This window comes from Elephantulus edwardii, unplaced genomic scaffold, assembly GCF_000299155.1.
Source record: "Elephantulus edwardii isolate Elephantulus edwardi_28Jun2011 unplaced genomic scaffold, EleEdw1.0 scaffold00800, whole genome shotgun sequence".
NCBI classification, from domain to species: Eukaryota; Metazoa; Chordata; class Mammalia; order Macroscelidea; family Macroscelididae; genus Elephantulus; species Elephantulus edwardii.
In genome coordinates, this window is record NW_006400550.1 from 20,027 (window position 1) to 25,677 (window position 5,651).

The window sequence follows — 5,651 nt, forward strand, 5'->3', positions numbered from 1 at the left end:
AAAATATTTACAATAGCCAATTTCAAATTGAGAAACGTGGGAGTGAACCTAACTAGATACACAAAAGACCTGTATAAAGAAAACTACAGAACATTTCTGCAAGACACAATAAAAGGGCTCTCTGCTTCTCATCGACTGACAGATTGCACTCTCTTCTTATGCAGCCTCAGCTGCATCCCTGAGACATGATGTTGAAGGTCAGAGTAACAGATTTTGCCGCATTGGCCACCTGGTGACCAGGGATGCTTTTATCTCTGGCAAAGTGGATGTTGTTGCCATCAATGACCTCCTTCATTGACCTCAACTACATGGTCTATATGTTCCTGTTTGACTCCATAAATAGCAAGTTCAATGGCACTATCAAGTCTGAGAATGGGAAGCTGGTTATCAATAGGAAAGCCATTACTATCTTCCAGGAGTGAGAGATCTTGACAACATCAAGTGGGGTAACGCTGCTGCTGAGTGTGTTGTGGAGTCCACTGGTGTTTTCTTAACCTTGAAGAAGGTTCACCTGAAGGGTGGTGCCAAATGAGTAATCATCTCTGCTCCTTCTGCCAATTCCCCCATGTTTGTGATGGGTGTGAACCATAAGAAGTATTACAACTCTCAAGATTTTCAGCAATGCCTCCTACATCACCAACTGCTTGCCCCCTCCCCGGTCAAGGTCCTTGATGATAACTTTGGCTTCTTAGAGGGACTTATGACCATAGTCATGCATCCCTGACACACAGAAAAGACTGTGGATAGCCCCCCAAGAAGCGGCAGTGTGATGGTTGTGGAACTGCCCAGAACATCATCCCTGCATCTACTGGTGGACAAGGCCATCCTCGAGCTGAATGGGAAACTTACTGACAGGGTTTTGCATGTCCCCACCCCCAATGTGTCAGTCATGGATCTGACCTGCCTTCTGGAGAAAGTGTCCAAATATGATGACATCAAGAAAGTAGTAAAGCAGGCTTCAGAAGAGCCCCTCAAGGACATTCTAGGATATAGTGAAGATCAGCTTGTCTCCTCTGACTTTAACAGTGACACCCATTTCTTCATCTTTGATGCTGGGTCTGGCACTGCCCTAAATGGCCACTTTGTCAAACTCATTTCCTGGTATGACAATTTGGCTACAGTAAGTGGGTGGTAGGCCTAATGGTTCACATGACCTACAAAAAATAAGAGGACCTGGGAGCACCATCCCCAGAAATAGTACTAGGAGAGAGAAAGAGAGAGAGAGAGAGAGGGAGAGAGAGAGGGAGGAGGAGGATGAGGAGAGAGGAGGGGGAGCGGGGAATGGGGAGAATGGGGAGAAAGGAGAGAGGAGAAATTGTTATGTTTATTTGGAGAGGAAAGAGATCCTGAATAAGCAAAGCACTTCTGAAAAACAAAAACAAAGTGGGAGGTATAGCGTTCCCTGACCTCAAAACCTATTACATAGTTGTAGTAACCAAAACAGCATGGTACTGGCAAAATGAAAAGTACATAGACCAATAGAACAGAATTGAGAACCCAGAAGTGAACCCATCTATCTATGGTCAACTGATATTCAACAAGGAAATAAAACCTATCAAATGGGGAAATGATAACCTTGTCAACAAATGGTGTTAGCAAAACTGGACAACAGTCCAGTAGAAAGCTGAAACAGGATCCACACCTCACAGCGTATACAAAAATCAACTCAAGGTGGATTAGAGTAAAGCCCAACACCATAAAGTTTATGAGACAAACTGGGACCAAGCTTAGAAGGCTTAGCCTATGGTATAAAGAAGCTGTGAAATATATAGAAATGTACAATCTGGAGAGGATAAAATTGGTGAATGGGACCTTTTTTTTCCTCTCAACATTTTGTATCTTTAATAACATACACAATGGATACCAGTCATATTCATAAAAAAAGTTATTCATAAAAGTATCTAAAAAGAACATGTTTTCCCTTTTTGGTGTGAAAAGCTTGAGAATGTCCCAGTGAGGGGAGTAAGTTGAAAAGGGAGAAAGGGCTAGAAAGGGGGGGATCCTGGCTTCCCCACAGTCTGAACCCCTGAATTTCCTCCCTCCTCTTGGACTCTAGCACAACCCCTCCGTAGGAACAGGTATCAGAGATTTGTATAACACAAAGCTTAACCTCTGGGTTATAATAGTGTTCACTTTAGTGAAGTCATGACATAATGGATGGGGGGCTGGAAAGAAAAGGAGGGATGGGGAAAGAAAACAAAAAACAAACAATCCCCTTTCCTTACTCTCACATCTCTCACCAGTCAAACCTGGGAGGAGAGATGGGCTATGTGTCACTGGGGGAAGGGGAAATTAAGGCAACAGACTTCCTGACCTCACTGGCTTTCCTGGCTCCTCACCTTCAAATTCTGCAGCCAGGGAAGCCAGGGCTGAGGGAGGCAGGGAGGAGGGAGGTCTGCCCTTTCCTCTTGTAAAATTCAGGCTCCCCCTGTCACTGTCTTGGTTCAAAAAGAGGCCTGGGGATTCTAAAAATGAGAGGGGAGAACCGTTAAGAACTGTATGCATCTTCAATAGGCCTAAGAAATTAGTAGTAGAGAACCTCTGATAAGCAGGGCAAAAGGAGGTGAGAGGAGGGTAGCTCCTGTCCTCATGGAATAGGGAGAAGGAAGAGGTAAAAGTTAGAGGAGAGAGGGGTTCCCCTCCTCAGCCCATTGCTTCTCTCTAACTCCTCTCAAAGTTTGAGAGAACAGCTTATCTACCCCATTCATTTTTCCCATGTCAAAAGCATCTGAGCAGGCTCCACAAGGGAGTGGGTCAGCTTGTCTATGGGGGTGCCTGCTCCCTGGAGAGGGGCAGTGGTCAGCAATCTGGAGGAGGCCAGGATGGGACTAGGCCAGGTGGGGATAATGAAGGGAAGGGGTAGGCAGCCTGATCTGTCCCTGCCACCTTATTTTGTGTCTGCCCCATACTTCCCTGGCACTCAGAAGAGACCCCACGATGGGTCTGGGAGTGGGCAAGGCGGGTGCCAATGTTAAACAAAAGTTTAGAGTGTGAAAAAGTAGAAAAAAAATTAGAATGTATCGCTAAGCCAGCAAACCTTCTCTTTGTTGCAGAGGATTCTGATGAGTAGTGGCCCAGCCTGCACCCAGGGAGCCTATGGGTCCCTTCAGATGGTGGAGGTTTTGTCTGTTCCATCACCCAAGGCGTGTCCTGTCATGCTCAGACACAGAGACTCCAGAGTGAGATTGATCCCCAGGTCAGGCCCAGGGACTGGGTAGTGTGGAAGAAATAGGAGAACGGCCCGGGATGATGAGTGGACCAGAAGCGAGTGGGTACGCTGTGCAAAGCTGTGTCTCTGACTGGGCATGTTGCTGCTGTCTCCAGGTTTGGCAAACCACGGATTCTGTCAGCCCTGGTCTTCAAGGCTGGGGCTGGTCTCTTCTGCAATGCCTGAGGTGATAAAGAGGCCCATCCTGCTGGGTGGGAGGCATAAGGAACTGCCACTGGGTCCTCTGAGCCACCCCCATCCCCACAGAGCCAGTTATGGGGAGTGACTGTGAGCTGAATGCCCAGCCTTTCTGCTGCTCAAGTGTCTGCATCTCTAATGCAGCTTTGTGAGGTAATGTCTGGAGAAGCTTCAGTACTTGCTGTTTCCAGGAAACAGGCCTTTCTTCGGTGTCTCCATGAAAACCTCAGGAGTCAGAAACTTTTCAATGAGCTGGACGTGAATGGTGATGTTCTCTTCATCCGGCCTGGACACTAGCTACTGAGTGCACACTTTGTGCATCACGCATGTAAACTGGGGATATCTTCATCAAATGACATCAAACTGGAGCTGGTTCATTGTCATCAGCAGGAGCTGCAGTTGATGAAATGGGAAAGCTCTCTGTTGCTGAAGGGTCTTTGGCCTCAGTGCCCTTGTCTGTGACAGAATGGGCTTGCGGAGGCTCAGCACCTGGCAGCATTGTCTCTCCTCCACCCCCCGCCTCCCGCACTTCCATCCTTGGCAGTAGGGGTGACAGTGGCTGCAGAAGCCATGGTGGCCTGGAGGACATTGTAGGCCTTGATGGGGGTGATGATGATCTGCTGTTGCTCCTGCAGAGCATTTAGCAGATTCTCACTTTTCAGCACATCCTTTTCCAGGGACTCGAGGACACTCTGCCTCTCACACAGCTTCTGGATGCTCAGGACTATCTTATGGCGGGCACCTTTAGTGACATTCTGAGACTCCATGTACTACTCAACCAGTGTCATCATCTCCCCATAGCTCATCTGTGAAAAGAGGTCTGCATACTCGTCCAGGCAAAGACTCTTGAGCCAAGAGGAAATATCCTTCATGCCACTGCTCTCCTCTTGCAAAGTGTTACAACTGGAGCCCTGATCCTCCATCGGCTCACTGCCAGAGGAGGCCATACTGCTCTGGTATGGCAAAGGCAGCTAGGGCGAGGTCTTCTGGACTGGATCATTCTCCTGGGGCCTGTGGGCTCATAGGGATGAGTGACATGGAGCACTTCAATGGGCTGGGGTGGATTTGGCAGGGGAGACCTGTGTTTGCAGTGCTCTCAATACTGGTGATGGTTGGTGACATGGAGCTGGGTGGATGGAAGGGCATGTGTCCCTTTTCCCGGGGTGGTGTCTCCTGCCAGCCTGGTCCTTTCTTCCCAGGACCCAACTCTGTAGCACCCCCCTCCACTCTTCTGACCCATGGCATGAGTGATAGGCAGGCTCCAACAGGGTTCAGAAACCACTAGCCACTTCCATGTGACTTAGCCAAAGTGCTATTGCATTGCAGTTCTCCAGTGTGGTGGCTTGGTGGATGAGGGCATAGGAGAACAACGGGTGGTTCTCCTCAATGAAGATATTTCTCTCTATTGAGTAGGCCAGTACTTTCTGTAGTAGCCTCATGCACTCTGTTTTGGCCTCTGTATTGCTTGGCTGGAGCAAGGATGGCCACTTCTCTTTGGACTCCTGCTGCCACTGGCTGACAATAGCAGTACTGTTGGCCTCTGACTGTAGCTGGCAGATGCCATTGCAATCTGCCAGTGAATGCTCCAGATACAACTGCAGGAAGCAGGCCTAGATGCAGATGACCCACCTCAGAAGGGACAGCACTCTGCTCACACTCATTCCAGCCATTGAACCGGCCATCAAGGATGCCCACTTGGTCTTGGAAAATCATGGTTCCAGGTCTTCAGCCAGGGTGTGAAGGAAGGTGATGGCTAAGGCCAGGACCATCACATGGTCTCAGCTCTGGGCTCCTATCACCACTCCTCTGAGGACCAGGGCTTGAGTGGTGGCAACAGGAGGTGTGGGGAATAAACTTGACCACATTGAGAAATGTGTTGGTCCAGCCATGCCTCTCCAAACTCCACCCTGGCCTCTGCTGGCACCACCACTCGGGCTTTCTCAAGGCACCACGACCTCAGTCGCAGTCGCCACCTCTCTGGCCCATGAGCTCCTCTCCCTCCTCTTGCACCAACCACCTCTTCTGCCACCTCTCAAATGGAACCTTTTAAAGATTAAATCTCTGTGCTCATCACAAACTTTTTCCAACAGGGTAAAAAGAAAGTCTACTGACTGGAAACAAACATTTGGCAATACCATTTAGGACAAGGGTCTCATAAAAAAGTTTACAGAATACTCTTGCGCCTCCAGAAGAAAAAGACTGATAACTCAATTACAATATGAGTGAAAGACATGGAAAAACATTT

The 5,651-nt window shown here is 48.5% G+C and overlaps 2 pseudogenes; one reads left to right on the forward strand and one right to left on the reverse strand.

Annotated features, from left to right (window-relative positions):
• Positions 1–223: 223 nt before the first annotated feature.
• On the forward strand, positions 224–1,167 carry LOC102868791 (annotated as a pseudogene).
• Positions 1,168–3,106: 1,939 nt separating this feature from the next.
• Positions 3,107–5,119, reverse strand: LOC102868380 (annotated as a pseudogene).
• Positions 5,120–5,651: the final 532 nt, after the last annotated feature.